Source organism: Musca domestica, unplaced genomic scaffold, assembly GCF_030504385.1.
Source record: "Musca domestica strain aabys unplaced genomic scaffold, Musca_domestica.polishedcontigs.V.1.1 4, whole genome shotgun sequence".
NCBI classification, from domain to species: domain Eukaryota; kingdom Metazoa; phylum Arthropoda; class Insecta; order Diptera; family Muscidae; genus Musca; species Musca domestica.
Genome location: NW_026712328.1, coordinates 13,031,593 through 13,048,567, shown reverse-complemented (window position 1 = coordinate 13,048,567; position 16,975 = coordinate 13,031,593). Strand labels below are relative to the sequence as shown.

The window sequence follows — 16,975 nt, the reverse complement described above, 5'->3', positions numbered from 1 at the left end:
AAAAAGTCCAATAATATCATTAGTTGTATAACGAGGAAGAGTACCACTGTTTTGGTCGATTGGTTTCAGTATCAGAATTTGTTATTCAATTTCTTTAATTTGGTGAAGAACTCACAATATCTATAGAATATTGAATTTAAGATATCAGCAAAATAGAAAAATTAGAAAAAAAAATCCCCATCAACTGATTTGAAAGACTTTAATTTTTTTTCTTTGTAAAACAATCAACACACCTATACAAACTGTGTATATATTTTGCGAATAGGTGCAGCGAAAGATAAAATGTGTATTTAAGGAGTAGCTGTATTCTACCTCCTGTCATTGTTATTATGCTTGTATGTATGTATGTACGATTTTTTCTATTTGTATTTATTGCATTAACATGCCACATACTTAAACAGTTGATAACACATCCATCCGTTTTTTTTACATTTCCGGCATTTCAAATCAAATTAAAAAGCCATCTAATTTTTTTATGAAGAAAAAAAATCAAATATTTTGGATGACAGTGTCTCATGTCATTAAAAGCGGAATAATAGCTTTATTTATATTTTATTTTCTTTGTCACAATTCGCAACTTTGTTACGAACACAAATGCACAAACACACACAATCCAAACAAAACACAAGATTTTCACTTTTTATTTGTTCGCATTTTTTTTTCTTTCATCCGATTGTGTTCTGCTTGCCATTGGCAACGACCCAAACCATACCACGATCGAAAACGGACTGTTTTGTAAACAAAAGTGGTAAATACGACTGGGCCATATTCAACACGGCTTGTACGGTGGCTTAGAAAAAGTGAAGGTGATACCAAACTTGCAACTTAAGAGCAGCAATGAAAAGAGTTAAAAGAAAATGAGAGTGAAATAAGAGACAATGCTTATTTTGACTAGAGATAACGAGACATTTACAAAATAGAAATATATGCTAAGAGGGAATTGTTTTTTCATTAAAAAATGTTGAAAACATGTGGTTGATTTAAATGAAAACAAAAGTTTTCAAAATATATTTTTAACAACTGAAAATTCATGTCCGATTGTCCATATTTTCGATGATTTTGCTACATAATAGAGATCCGATGAAATGTGTTTGCTTCATTGTCTGCTTTTTTACGTTTATGTGATTCTTTATATCCCTAACAAGGGGTCAAACGAAGTCAATACGCATAGTAGGGATGGTGAATTAATGATCTTCACTCTCTAGCTACAGATATGTCACTCCCACAACGCGACCGAGTCAAGTTTATGTTGCACTTAGTTTTCCATTAGACCGCCTTATATCTTTGAGTTTTCTTGGCATGTAAATCTTATTTTTATACCCTCCACCATACTATGAAAGGTATATTAAGTTTGTCATTCCGTTTGCAACACCTCGAAATATACATTTTAGACTCTAAAAAGTATATATATATTTGAATAGCATAAAATTCTATTCGATTTAGCGATGTCCGTCCGTCGGTCCGTCTGTGGAAATCACTCTAGCTTTCGAACGAAATGAAGTAGGTTGATAGAATTTTACTCAAATGTGTTTATGTCTGCAGAACTTTTGGTATTAAAAATGGGCCATGTAGGTCCACGTTTTGGTATAGCCCCCATATAACGGTACCTCCCGATATTCGGTATTTTGATGATTTTAGCGACATTATTCACCGGAATTGTTTCAAATTTGGTATTTGTAGTTCGAAATGGATACTACAGCCTAATACAGAAAATTGTCGGTGCAGGTCGACGTATTCGTATAGCCCCCTTATAAAGGTACCTCCCGACATTCGGTATTGTGATGATTTTAGCTATTATTCACCGACTTTTTTATTCAAGTTTAGCATTTAAATATTGTAATGGTTTATGACAAAAGTTGCCTATGCAGGTCCACGTCGTCGTATAGACCCTAATATAACGGCTACATTCAGTTCAGCCCGGCCGAACTTGCCGTTTTTTAATTCATATTTTCATATATCATTCATTTTTTTTTTTTTTTTTTTGAAATACCCACTAGAATAGTAGACAAGAGTGAAGAATGAATATACCGAAGAGTTTTTAGGAAAATCAAACTTTAAATATGCAGAAATTAATTAAAGCTACCAAAGTTATTATTTAACGGAAATTCTATATCGGAATTAATGTTAAACATGGAGGTATACCAATCGAAGCAAATGGTGCTTAATTTGGCCCAAATGTTTTTGGGCAATAGGATGGTGGGAAGGTGGAATGTTGAAATTTAGAATAGGTGTCATTTAAAATGGGTGCGGTTGTTCTTCTGGAAATGCGTACAGTTAGGGTACAAAAAGTACCTAATGGTACTAAATATCGTATAAAGTGTAGGAAAATAGCTGGAATTGTGCATTTTGGTATTAGGATCACTCAGATAAGGAGGTGAATTTGGAAAAACGTACAAGATGGTACTAAATTTGGTATAAAGTGTAGAAGCAGGACTGGAATTATAAATTTTGATATAAGGCTTTTAATACTTCCAAATTTCGCTAACGACGTTTTTAACACATAGCGTTTGAGCTGAGAAGCCAAAACCCTCTTTGTGGTGTTAGTCCACAGACTAAATGTAATTTTAAGACAATTTGCTAATGTGCTAAATTTGCCAAGAATAAAACTAAATTTTTGTATATACCACTTATCTATCTATATATATAAAAATCAATTGTTGTTTGTTGGTAACGGAATCAGTTGAAAACGGCTGGACCGATTTGCATGATTTTTTGTACAAATGTTCGTCATACCCCGAGTTAGGTTTTTAAAGAAAAAAATATTGACCACGCCTCCTTTTACGCCCACTATTACGATTTATCTAAAATCTTTATATTTGCCAAAATAGTGAAGATATCGGTTTGAGAATTATTACACGAGATGCTGTTGGCTTTCCATCCAACCCTAAGTACTTATTTAGGGGCTGAGAAACGCGCCTACTTTTATCTATCTATCTTTCTATATCTTTAATCTATCTTTCTATATGTAAAAGAAAGTTGTGTTAGTTACTACTCTTATAACATAAAGACCGCTGGTCTGATTTTAGCGATTTAGACAAATTCGGAATTGCCTCTTGGCAGAAAAGAATAAAATCCAAAAAAAAAAACGCGTAAAAATATGAAATTTGAACATTTTCATTTTGACTTTTAAAATGTACAATAGTAATGTTTTATATTGCATATTTTTTTCCATTTTCACTTACTATTTTCGACTGTACATTTGTAGTGTTTTTTTTTTTTTTTTTTTAATTCTAATATGATGTGTAGGTTTTTTGGGTAATATAAAGCCACAACGGATAAAACTGTTATTTATGGATATTATGTATTTATTCGTATTACCAAATAAATACATAAAATCTATAAATAACAGTTTTATCCGTTGTCGCTTTATATGAAAATTCTAAAATCGGGAAAAATCGACAATTTTTCAATGGAATCGAATTTCAAAATAATAGTACATTCTACCGACAAACTTCGTAATCACCTTTAAAAATTTGCCGCAAAAAAATCAGCGAACCAGTTGAAGATTCTTTTTCTTTTTTATATATTGAGATGTAATTTTTTTATTGGTTTGAATTCTGAATGAATAATATTAAAAATGAAATGAGGGCGCAATACGATGTTAAATGCTTTCTACTCCAGAACCTACATCGTGCTTCAGCTGGAAAATGCGAACACATTTAAACAAACAAAAATGACCGAAGAAGCGTTATGGGGTTAATTTCAAAAGGTGGACCTGCTTCTTTCATATGACAATAAATTGTCAAATGAGAACACAAAATGCAAAATACATTGGGACTGCAATCAGTCAAATACCGACTATAAAGAACGCAAAATAGAAATTCTACCTAAACATTCAAAATACCTTTAATCGTTTTGGCAGGTCATGATATGGATCATAACCCCTGATAACGGAACAACCGGTTTCAAGTATATTCTACATTTTAACCATATTTTTCGTACTAATTTTAGCTTATGTTGATAATTTAAGAAGAAACCATCTTTGCAAAAAATTATCACGTTTTGGTATCACCATCATATGATTTGAGGTATTTTCGGGGTCTTGGCCATTTTTTTTTTTTCATTTTTTGGCCCTTATTTGACATCTTTGTTTCTAAGGGGGAAGAAAACCTCTTCTTATAAATTTTTATTTTTCGGAAAAGTGCGCATCTTAGTCTTGAGGCTACCTGGGGTAATAAACCCTGGGGTAGAAAAACATCTTACAGATAATTATCCTCATAGGATTTTATTTAAGTATAGTCCCCACATTAGTATACCGCCAAGTCCACTCTCCCAACCAATGTGTGGTCAGAAAAGAAAATTTGGTACTCTACTGAATTTGTAACCTCCAAGAGAATATTGGTTGGGAACGTAGATTTGGGATGTACGTCTATATGAAATAAACTCCGAAATGTCAATCTGGGACTCATTCAGTCGGAAATTGTGGCAGAAATATTAAAAAAAATACGATATTATAAAGTAACTTTATTGGATCTCCATCGCACAATTTAAATGACAAACAATTAATGCCCATCTTACGGTAATCGGAGCAAAAGAGTAATTTTTTTGGCTATTCTGACAACATTCTGGCTTCAAGTATGAGGTGGACAAAACTGAATACCACGCAGTACGGTATTTTAAACGTTGGAAATACAAATTTCAAATTATAGCTCATTTGAATGCTTTTTACAATATCAAAAATTGAGCTGAATTCTCACATGGGGCTATTATAGATGTTCTTTATCATATAGGTATTTAACACTCAAATTAAAGCCTATAGCTGAAAAATAAGATCAGGCTATTCAAAATATTTAAAACCGACGGTAATTATAATTTTTGCCATGAATATTAATTTATATTTAGTCATGGAGTCATTACTTATAATCAAAATTGGAGTAATTATAATGTCGTCATTACTTATAATCAAAATTGTGCCGCCCACATAAGTCAGATCTGTGATTTATTATGCTTTAAAGACTAAAAGTACGGGCCGGCAACGCGGACCGGGCCAGCTAGTTATATATAATTTTACATTACATTTCTTCATTTGACATTTTCCCCAAAAAATAGTACTAAAGAAGATTTTGAGATTGAAAACGTCTAAAACATATAATTATAGTTACATTTTATGTAGACTATTACCAATTTTGGTTTTTTCTGTATCAACGAGGTTTTATGTTACTTTTATGAATCAATTCAAAAAAGTTCAACAAAGAAAACCCTGAAAAAATAGAAGATATTTTCTCTTTTTTTTGCAAAATTGGTACACATATTTTCCTGACATTTAATCAAAATTAAAGTTATATTTACTATGGTGTCTTATTAGGTATAGGGGTTGGTTAAAAGAGAAACGGGTTGGCTAAAAGAGAAACATTTAAAAAGGCCAAACAGACTTCTTTCGTTTCTCGTTGGATGGTTAAAATCTTTGAATAAAATATTCCTCGTCCTAAAACAACATGTGCGATTCAGGGATTTTGAACAAGAGGTAGAAATTTGATGTACCCAGAATTTTAGTATCTGATCAATATATGACCAATATATTGATCAACATCTCATGGAAACTATTAAATTTAGTACCAAAATTATACAAATCTTGCAGTCGCAGTTCACGAAACAAAAGCATTTTCGTCACGAAGCACCTTATTGAGCCGTCGTAGTCACGTCAACTAGCCAAGTTACCGCATTGAGGCTCAAAAAGCCGAAGAATTATTGCTGAGAAGCCTATTCATTCTCAACGTGTGACTGCTTGGTGGGGATTATGACGAGGTCATTAGACCTTGCTCTTTTAAAAATGAGTTCGATTCAACATTTTTTATAGGACGGAAAGTTAGATGGTATTGATTATAACCACTGCTCTTTACGGGAGAAGTTCCCGGAGCGTGTTATCTCACGAAGAGACGATCACAATTGACCACCTAAATCTTGTGATTTAACAACACTTTAAAGATAAGGTTATGTCAACATTCCAGTGTCGATTCCAGATAACGAAGAGAGAATCCGTGCGGCTATCGAAATCATAAGAAATCCACTTTGCAATTTGGTCACGCAAAATTTAATGAAAAATATATGGCTATATTAGCGCGTTTTTCTAATGAACATTTGGCTGTTTTTATACCCTACAACACTATGTGTTGGGGGTATTATAAGTTTGATTGGGCCAAAAATTATGTAACACCACGAAATATTGGTTTCCCACATAGGAAAGTATATATGGATCATCCTAGCTCGCTGAGCTGAGTCGATCTAGCTATGTATGTCCGTCCGTCTGTCCGTCTGTCCATGTTAATTTGTAATCACTCTACAGGTCGCAATTATGGCCCGATCTTCACGAAATTTGGAATGGAGGTCGGGGTTGGGCCAGAATAGAACCCTATTTCTTTTTGAGATGATCGCCAAATGTTTAGGGGTTGAAATGGACCAAATACTGAAAAAATGTCGCAATTATAGACCAATCGACGCGGAATTTCGCATGTAGCTAGAGTTTAGGACGGGGAAAAAGCCTACCAATTTGGGTGGTCATCGGATAATATTTAGCGGGTAAAATAGACCATATATTTTGTGTTGAAAAAAATCAACATTTTTGATTAAACCGCGAATATTTTAAATCCCGGCGAAATCACAAAGCCATGACAAGGTTACTTCTGACCTTTACATTGATGTTAACATCCAACAAATCGGATATAGAGCAAAATATGTTCGATATATATGTCTATCAAAGAAGATATGCTTGAAAGATCCCTTATATGTCGAGAACGGCTGAACTGATTTCGACAGTTCTCATTAATTCAGAATGGCCTCTTGGCAGGAAAGAAAAAACGTCTAAAAAAATCTCATAAAAATATCTCTCTAAAGATGAAAATATTGATTTTTTAAAATTTTCTCATATTTTTTCAATTTTGTCATATTTTTGGCATATTTTCATTTTGAATTAAACATTTGGTAATATTTCTACAGCTAACAAAACTAAGTAGTTATGACATCAGAATATCATATACAGATCGCATTTATGGCCCGATCCTTACGAAATTTTGCATGGGGATAAGATGAGGGCCAGAATAGAAGCCTACTCTTTTTGGAGATGATCGCCATATATTTAGGGGTTGAAATGGACCAAAAAACTGCAAAATTGTCGGCAGGTCGTAATTATCGCCCGATCATCACGCACATTTGAAAGGGGGACATTGCGAAAGCCAAGCAGTTTTGGATGGCCATCCAAAAATATTCAATGTGTGAAATAGTTTGCCAACTTTTGTAGACAAAATACGAAAATGTCCATTCCAGAGACTTTTTCGAGAATTCGCAAATACAGGAAAGACGCACTTCTGACAATTTCGTTAACGAATATAGTCAAATGTCTGTATCTCATATAGATGCGTTTCAGTCAAAAACCAATAATAAATGTTAATCTTTTGCCACTTCTAAGAAATTATAGGTCTTTGGGAAATATTGGTTCCAGATCTAGGAAGACCATTTAAGTGCAACATCTACCAATAAATTGGAAATGAGCAAATTAGTTTAAGTTGCTATTATTCGAAAATTAGAGAACGAAACCTGATGGTTTTCTTTTATAATTTGTCACAATATCTTGTGGAATTCTTTCGAGTATCTCGCCTATATAAAATGTATCGTTTATTATAGTGTTGTAGGGTATTCAACGGTCGGCCCCGCTCGACTGTAGCCTTTGCTTACTTGTTTTTTATATTTTATTCAAAAATTATAATAATAAATTGGTTTTGGGTAATGGCAAAAGAAGTATTGAATTTTCACCACGTTCTAATGAGGGCTAAATACAATATCTTCTCAAATAACTGTGGTTGCAAATCAAATACTTTTTCAAAACCATAGAAGACCAAGAGGTCTTCTCTTATAAAAGACCATCAGGTCTTTTTTCATAGAAAACCAGGAGGTCTCCTTCTTATAAAACACCAAATATCTTCTTAAAGAAGACCAACAATTCATAGAAGACCAAAAGTTTTTTATTCGTAGAAAACCAAGTAGTCTTCTTTCATAGAAGACCAAGAGGTATTCTTCTTATAGAACACCAAATATCTTCTTATAAAAGATAAGTATTTCTAGAAGACCAGAAGGTTCTGCTGCATAGAAGACCAGAAGGTATTCCTTCAAAGAAAACCGGGTGGTCTTCTTTCATAGAAGACCAGAAGGTATTCATAGAAGACCAAGACTTTAATATATATAATATAAATACCGCTGCAATTCTTAAAACACTTCTAATCGGTGGAAACGTTTAATGGGTTTTACACCCAAAATTTAGACAATTTTCTCAACCAAAATTATTTACGACAAGAAATAATTTGAAAATTACACATTAAAGGGTCTTTTAAGAAAGTATCAATATCTCGCTTCTCATGAAAATTATAATAATTAGAATCAAAATAATTATTAAAAATTAGAAAAATTATCATTTTTGTTTTACCCATATTTAAGTTTTAATGTCTTTTATTTTCATTCTGGAAACAAGCAAATCTTATGTTTAAAATAAAAATCTGGAACAATTTAAAAAAAATTATTCAAGTCAGAAAATTGACTTTTGGTCATATAATTCGAATTTTGAAAAATAGTGTGTTGGTAAATACCCTTGGTGAGTTATAAGTCTGCCATAAAATTCTCAATTCTCAGGGCCACACTTTTTTCAACGGGATGAACACATCTTAAGATCTCTGAGTAGAGCGGCTACTAAACTAGTTGACCTTAACCTAACCCGATACGGTAAGGGGTGGAAGGAAACATGTGTCATAAATATTAATTAATTTATTTATTAATTATAACGCCTATACCACTCAAACCTCAACAGTATGAAATGTGTGAACGAACTTATTCCAAATGAATCTGGCTATCAGCCACAACATCGTACACAGCTTAAAGAAATATTTGTTTTTCTTGTAAACAAGGCTTTAATTGATGACTTCATGTGGTTTTTCCATTTGCTAATGAAGATTTCAACGGATATTGAGTGGAGGCTTAATCGATTATTTTCACTACTGCCAAAATTGAGTTAACTGTTTATGGCTTTGACTTGGTCCGTGATCGATTAAATGTGAGTTTAATTTTAAGAGCATTTTTCTACGTTGCTCTGCGAAGTAAAGGTGAATATTAATCTTGTAATTTCGTTTGTAAGACGGAGGGGGAGTCCTATGAAGTATGAAAAAAAATATCAGAAATATATAACAATACAAGCTCAATAATTTGGATTTTTAGAGGTTTTTTGCATAAAACTCTGGAGGGTGTATTAAAGCCTTGGGCACGCAAACATTTTGGCCGCAGACCTTGGACATTCCAACAGGACTCAGCACGCACCACCCAAGAATGGATATAAAAGTAGGTTCCTCGCTTCATTTCAAGCGCACAATGGCCACGAAAATCTCCGGATCTGTTGGACTAAAAAATATCAAAGTGTCGATCACCTCAAGCAAGCCCTTCGCCGGGAATGGGCCAAAATACCGCAGAGCAATATTCGGGCAGCGTGTGACGGTTTCATTGGTCGTTTTAAGGCCATAATTCGTGCCAAAGATCATGACCAATTCGAACAAATCTAAACTTATTCTAAAATTTGGTGCTATTTCCGATATTTTTTGATTTCATTCAATAAAATTTAAAACAATTTAAAAGTTATGGCGTTTGACTTTGTTGCAGTCTATTAGAAATTCAGTTGCCTTTAGCAGTTTTATTCAAATTAGCATGATCTGATTAAGATCTGGTATGGAGTCGTTCCCCAAGAATTGGGATCTGATATTTGAAAACGCTGGGCATTGACACAGAAAATGCTTTAACTTTCATCATATTTCTCGCATGCCCTGCACGACTTCATTGTCCCATAGGAATACATGGGCGTTCCTTGCCCAAGTCTTTAACTCTAGACGTGACGCATTTAGCGGTAATGGATTGTCCAAATTAACTGTTACTGACTTCCTGTCTTTTTTAGGCGAGAGAGTTCGCTATATCGTTACTTCTTATTCCCGCATGACCTAATACCCGTCTTCTGTATAACAAATGTTTCCAGTCGGTCTTTGTGATAGGAATCCGTCGATCCAAAAGTCTCTGGTGGGAATTATTGTTTCACAGGAGGCAGCAGCAATTGTTTCAGGTATCAGGTCCAATACAAGTTTTTCCATTGATTGTCCCGTTGTCACCTGTAAATTTTTTCATGGCATGTCACGTGGCCTTTATGTATCCACTCGTCCGTCGTCGGAGACTTATGGTCCTGACGGGGACTTTAAACCGTAGCTGAATATATATTGAGTGAACATAAAATAAAATTATCTCTAAAGCCCTAGTTGGCGTTGTCCTCATTACACTGCAGATACTTAAGCAGCACATTGTGTAATATTTTCGTATTACATTTTGTATCCATAGCTGTCCACCAGGCTACTGATGCGTATGTTAGAACAGATCTGATTACTCTTTTGAATAGCCAGTGTAGCCTATAGCGGTTTTACACATTACCAAGCACCTATGAGCTTTATTTGCTCTTCCTTTGATGTTGTCTTTCCACTTAAGTTTCCTATTCAGGATCACTCCCACATATATTACCTTATTAGAAATGTTGATTGTCTTTTTGGGAAGTGTCCAAGTTTTTTTTTTCTAGTGAATAGACATATCTGAGTTCTCCGGGTTTACGTTAAGACCTATTGATCTAGTCCAGTTGTATGCAAATTTCAGATCCGACTCGGTCCTTCTGCATATCAAGTTAGGGTTCTTTCTCCTCAGAAGTATAATAATGTCGTCTGCAAACAGGCTGATTGAAATCCTTCGTTGGTCAAAGTCTTTAATAGACTGTTTATGGCAGTAACCCACAATATAAAAAAGTCCCTCCCTGTGGCGTTCCCTGATTAAATTTGTCGCTTATGTTAACGTAATATAGCCCACAACTTATCCATCTATCCTTAGCATATGGTGAAACCAGTCTCTGAGGCCCGGTGTAAGGGTGGTGTAAGGTCACTGTTGCATAAGGGGCACGGTGGAGTGGCAACGATACTGATTACTCCAGACTCGGCCAAGATGAGGTGGAATATGAAACGGTAAAACATCCACACTTCCACTCACCAACTCTCCTCGGTCAAACCACATTTTTTTTTAAATTTGCTATCTGCTAGAAACTAAACATATCTTGTTGATATTATGGGTACATGCGGACATTTTTTCCAATGTTTTTATAATCTTGTGTTGTTGTTTTTATTCTTTATCGTGGTATATAAAAAAAATATTAAAATATTCATTTTTACAACTACGAAATTTTGAATCAATAAATTATTTCTAAAAATAATTCTCAAGGCATTAGAAGTTTTTAAATGAAATCCCATGAAGGAGATAAAAATACGTTCTCACAGTGACATCAAAGATTTCATAACAATTCCGTCTCGCATAACTTCTTCCCTAGTCGTTTTAATGTTTCCAAAATATTTAACTTATCCATTAATTATTTCAATTACATTAAACGCGGCATAAAAAAGCCTTGCCATCAAGTCTATGTTTGAAAAGCAACACAACAACACATTCGCAATAAAATCGAAAGGAATAGCTGTTAATGATGGAAATGTTTGTGGTCGATGGACTGCGTTTGGTTTTTTTTTTTGTTGTTGTTAGCAAAACAGCTGTTGCCTTCGCTGTCGAACATCAAAAATATGTTGATTATTGTTTTGCTTTTGATTGCACTGTAAAGCAATTACATAGATTAACTGGAAATTGCATTAGATTTGCTGAACTGCGGTGCAAATCAAAAGTCACTAATCGACCAAATACCTATTTCTAATCACTAAAATCAATCATCAGCAAGCAATATCATTTGATTTTTGATTCGTAATACCTGACGAATGTACAGAAAATAGAAGAGACGTGTTATGTTATGGCATTTAAAAGATTTAACAAAATGAGTTGTGATACGAGTTCTATGATTATGGCCATATTACAGCAAAACATAAATAATTTCCAAAAAATGTGTTTTCTGAACATTTTTTGGCAGTCCTAACTGTAAAAAATCAATCTACTAACCCTCATATATATCATGGTATAATTGTTACAGGTAGCAGCGAATCCCAGTTTATTTAACACTACAGGGTGAGATGAAAAAACGGCAACAAACTTCAGACTGTTGTCATTTCTAAGCCACTCGTCCTTTAAATGTATTCCAGTGACAGCTTATTTTATTGTTTACAAGCGTACAAAAGCATTTTTATGAGAATTTTCCCGAAAAAAGTTATTTACGATGGAATGCAAGATTTATTTGTATTTTGCTGCAAAATTACAAGTGGCTATCGTTAGAGCACTCTAGCATTTAAATGTGAATAAATCTTTTGTGTCTCGTACCATCGCTCGTTACCGTGATACTAATAGCGTAGCCCGACGTCAAGGAAGTGGGCGAAAGAAAACAGCAACGTCGGCAGAAATGATTCGAAAAATTAAAAAGCGACTTGATCGGAACCCGTTTTGCAGTGGTCGAAAAATGACTCGTGAGCTAAACCTATCGCAATATTCCATTCGACAAATAATGAAAAATGAGCTCGGGGTAAAGCCAAAAAGTGCAATAACTTACACCGCAACAGAAAATGTGCACCTTCGGTTGCCACCAGAACTCAAGCGCCGGCCATGGTGATGGTGTGGGCCGCCATAACAGCCGATGGTCGCCCTCCGCTCGCATTAATCGACCGTGGCATCAGAATAAATGGCGAATATAACAACAGTGTTGTTCTTGTAAAGTATTAGTTGTTGTAGCTGATGCATACACCCTGAAATATAGTATAAGGTAGATAATTACTTTGTAGATGTTGTATACCTATGGCCGGCGGATATGTGTACAGCCTCGTTGACTGGTCTGTGGTGTAAACGCGGACATCGCGATAAAGGGAAATGGCCCTTCCAGCCGGCATATTATTTTTGGCTTTCGGACATTAATGTTCCTATCAATGAAAAGTTGATTTCAAATATTTGTTAGACAGTTAACATTTCCATTCATTCATTAAAATGAGCGCGAACTTGCTGTCAGTCGAAATCATCCAGAGAGGCTATCCGAAGTGTTTGTTCTGTTAATTTGTTTGATACTTCCAACTTAATGTGAGGCCCGTCCAATCCATAAACATAAAATGCAACCAAATTCTTGTGAGTAGCATTTAACCATGGACACGTTTTGTAATGCCACAAATTAAACAATCCTAATTGCACACTGCGTACATTTATGCATCTGGCCCGACAGCTTCTTTTGTCAGAAATTAACTTGTTTGGACAATTTCGATGCATGCATCATCAGTCATTGGTGGTTGGATGTGCATTAAATGTTGGGTGGGTAAGCGACCTAACTCAATAGGCTGGCTAGCTGGCCGACTCTCTGAGTTGTGCAGTATCCATCCATCCGTCCATCACCCATTCCATTTTTGACAAATTTTCTTTTCGACAATCGTATTTAATGACTCCATTCCACACACGACTCGCCTCGCCCGTTGAAGTATACATGTCGGTGAATTAATTAAATTAATCTAAAAGCAAAAGCAAAGACAGCTCTGCAAATGGGCTGACGGCAAATTGAATTGTATTATTTGTTGTAAGATACTTGTTGACAATTGCCAATGCAGATGTTTTATGGATATCTCTCATACCAGGAATGCAAATAAGTTGCTAAAACTATTTCGGAAAAAGTGAATGACAAGTCTAAAACAACAAATTCGAAACAACTTCCATGCAAATGTTTCGTCGGTAACAGACTTAGCATGAGTTTCCATTACCAAATAATAGGTTTCCTAATTAATTTTTGGCAGTGGTATTGACCTTCATATCAACCTTCTAATCTATTATTTTCAAGGACAAGCGGCACAAAATTCTTTGACCACTGAGAATTGATAAATATTAATGTTTGATCTTCCCACAATCCTTTTTTTACTTTGACCGCTGCTGGCTGCAATCTTTCCGTTTGGATCGTACCCCATGCGAGTTTAGATTTTGTGGTCCAACATTCTGCCGCCTACACATTATTTGGTATGATAAAAGTTATTTTAACTGAAATTTTTAGCTTATTCGTAATATAGAGGGTGAGTAAGTAGCATTCATTTTTTAGATTAGTGGTAATGCAGAAGCTGTATAGTGAACATTACTAGTAGAGTTTAAATTGACCTGGGTTCTTTTCCCGAAGTGGATCTTGAAACACGGTGCCCCCATTATTAAGTACTTGGTAAGAGAAACAAAGTAATTTTGTCTTGTGATTTTTATAGGCATTGCCCCAGGGACGAACCCTATTGGAATTGGTGAGAATCGGTTCAAATTTAGATATAGCTCCCATACAAATCTTCAACCGATTGCGCCCATATCACCAATGGCCAATATCAGTACTAATGACCTGCATTTTGGCACATCCGACCGAATTGAGTCTAGATGCCAGTTCATAAAATTTGGGATTTTAAGTCCCTCACATGCGCAATATGCACTCCACAAGAATGATATGTGGTACCGGGCATTAGATACTGCTTACAAATACGTTTGCCACATTTTTTCGAGATGGGTTCATGGATTAGGATATAGCTACCATATTTATCCAATATTTATCCAATATCAGGTTAATTGCTCACCAAATGGCTAATATCAGCCCAAATGGACTGAATACCTCCTAGAAACCAGTATTTCAAATTTGGTGTAAATCGGTTCAAATATAGCTAAAGCTCTCATATATGTTTTATCCAATTTGGGGTTTAATGTCCCTCACAAGCGTAATATGCACTCCACAACAATGATACAGCTCTGAAATATGTGTTTCACATTTGTCACACATTTTTATAAACTGACATTGGCTGATACCTTCTTACTTATTTTTATTTTGGTGCGTAAGCATCTGTAAATTATGAAAAAATAATAAGTGGTCCACTGTGAACAAATGATTAAATGATGCAATAAATAATTAAATAAAACAACTGACATAGATATGTATAGATATTGCTTTCAGATATTCTCCCCATTTTTAGCTTCAGTATATTTATTTTGCCAGAGAAAAATTGCCACAATTGAAATTGGTTTAAAATAAGCCAAAATCGGAGAAATGTTTTATTTAGAATAGGGGGACGTGGGAGTAGCGAAAAGTGCTAACCTACCACTGATTCAAAATAGGTTTAAATCGCAACTGTTGTCGCTGTAGATAAATTTAACAAACACGGTGTTTTTTTTCGACTCAATTACACCAGCATATTCCCATTTACAACTGCACTGTCTTGTAACCATAAAGTGCGATTTGAGATTCAACACCTCAGGGCTCATGTTTAAGATATTTGGTATTCATATATATTTCGATTTATTTCCAATGTCTTTGATGAATTATGGCAATAGATTACATTTATTCACAAACAAACACACACACACAAACAAGCATCAAGGACACTCTGTGTCGCCACGATGGGGGATGGGGTAGGGGCGGCAGTAAGTAACCCACCACTAATTGTCGCCACCAATGGGTCCTTTCACATTTGTTTTTACCTTTGAAATAGAAACAGAAAAATGCAATTTTTGTTATTTGCTTCTGGGTCGATACGCGATAGGTATTAGCGGTTGTCAAGACCAGAAATGCTGAATGAAAAGTAGCAGCAAACGGTTTTGTCACAGGCATTATAATTGAAAATGAACTGCAAATGGAAATGGAAAAATACCCATACAGACAAGGAGTCAAAGGCTTTTGGAGTTGAAATGAAATCTTCATGGAACAGGAAATAAAAAAAAAACAAATAAACCTATGTATGTACGTAGGTACAACTTCAAAGAGGCGGAGAATATTTTTTTCTATTTTTTTTTTCGTTAGCTGACAACCGTTTGTTTTACACCGTAGAAATATTGCAAAATATAGACCTTGTCTCAATAAATTTAATAAAATAAGTAAAAGGTATTTCCATATTGCGTGCCTTGTTTAAATTTATTTGGTATTTAGACGCATCAGAAGCCAATGGAAATAATGCAATGGCATGATACAAACAAGCTAGAAAAGGGCGGAGACGATTATGTGATACCCTGCACCACAACTTCTGGAAATGAGTGTAATAAATATAAGTTCCCACACAAACCAATATTTCGAAGTGTTACGAACGTAAATGTCACATACATATAAAAACTCCTACGGCGTTCCAACATGATTGGGAGCTGTTCATTTAAAGCCTTAGATATGTTCAATTCTCCATGGGAGTGATCGAAGAGTAAGAGTTTCACAAGAAGTTTATTCTCCATTCATTTTTATGTCCTCCACCATTATATTCATGATAGACCCTACAAAGTATGGGTAAATTCAGCGTAAAATTCTAAGACAATTTAGCGATGTGCGTCTGTCTGTTATAATCACGCTATCTTTTGAACGAATTGATATAGAAGGCTAGAATTTTGCATACATGTGTATTTTGTAGTCAGGTTAAGTTCGTAAATGGGCCTCCCTCATCCCTTTTCGTATAGCTCCCATATAACGATACCTCCCGACATTCAGTATTTTTATGGTTTTAGCAATTTAATTCACTGAAATTGTTTCGTGTTCGAGGTTTATAATGGGTTCTACAGCCTATGTCTAAAAATTTCGTATGCAGGTCCACGTCTTCATCATGAGTGTATATATAAATATATAACTGTACCTCCCGATATTCGGTATTTTTATGATTGTAGCTACATTATTCACCCGATTTGCTTTTAATTTCTTATTCGAAGTTTGTAATGGGAACTACAGCCTATGCCTAAGAATTTTGTTTGCAGGTCCACTTCTTCGTATAGCCACCATATAACGGTACCTCCCTTTATTCGGTATAAAGGTATAATGGTATTTTTCTTAATTTTTTAAAATTGTTCAAGTTTCAAGTTTGGCCCGGCCGAACTTAGCTGCTTTTTTACTTGTTTTATGCTGGAGCGTTGTAGATATTGTCGACAATGGTCTTCGACAATTTTTCTTTTTTTTATAACAATGACAATAACTAAAAGAGTGCTTGATTTCAAATAAATTATGATATTATGGCTTATGATATTCGGATTATGGTATTCTGGT

At 34.7% G+C, this 16,975-nt stretch overlaps 2 protein-coding genes across 5 annotated transcripts in view; one reads left to right on the top strand and one right to left on the bottom strand.

Annotated features, from left to right (window-relative positions):
• Window positions 1–712, bottom strand: part of LOC101887237 (uncharacterized) — a 98,881-nt gene extending 98,169 nt beyond the window's left edge. For all 3 annotated transcript variants that reach the window (XM_011295291.3, XM_059126586.1, XM_005186050.4), the window contains exon 1: window positions 394–712. The gene's annotated coding sequence lies outside the window, so the exon portion shown is untranslated. The remainder of the gene's footprint in view (window positions 1–393) is intronic.
• The window catches only part of LOC101894940 (uncharacterized), a 193,321-nt gene that overhangs the window by 108,884 nt on the left and 67,462 nt on the right, over window positions 1–16,975 (top strand). The window lies entirely within an intron of this gene.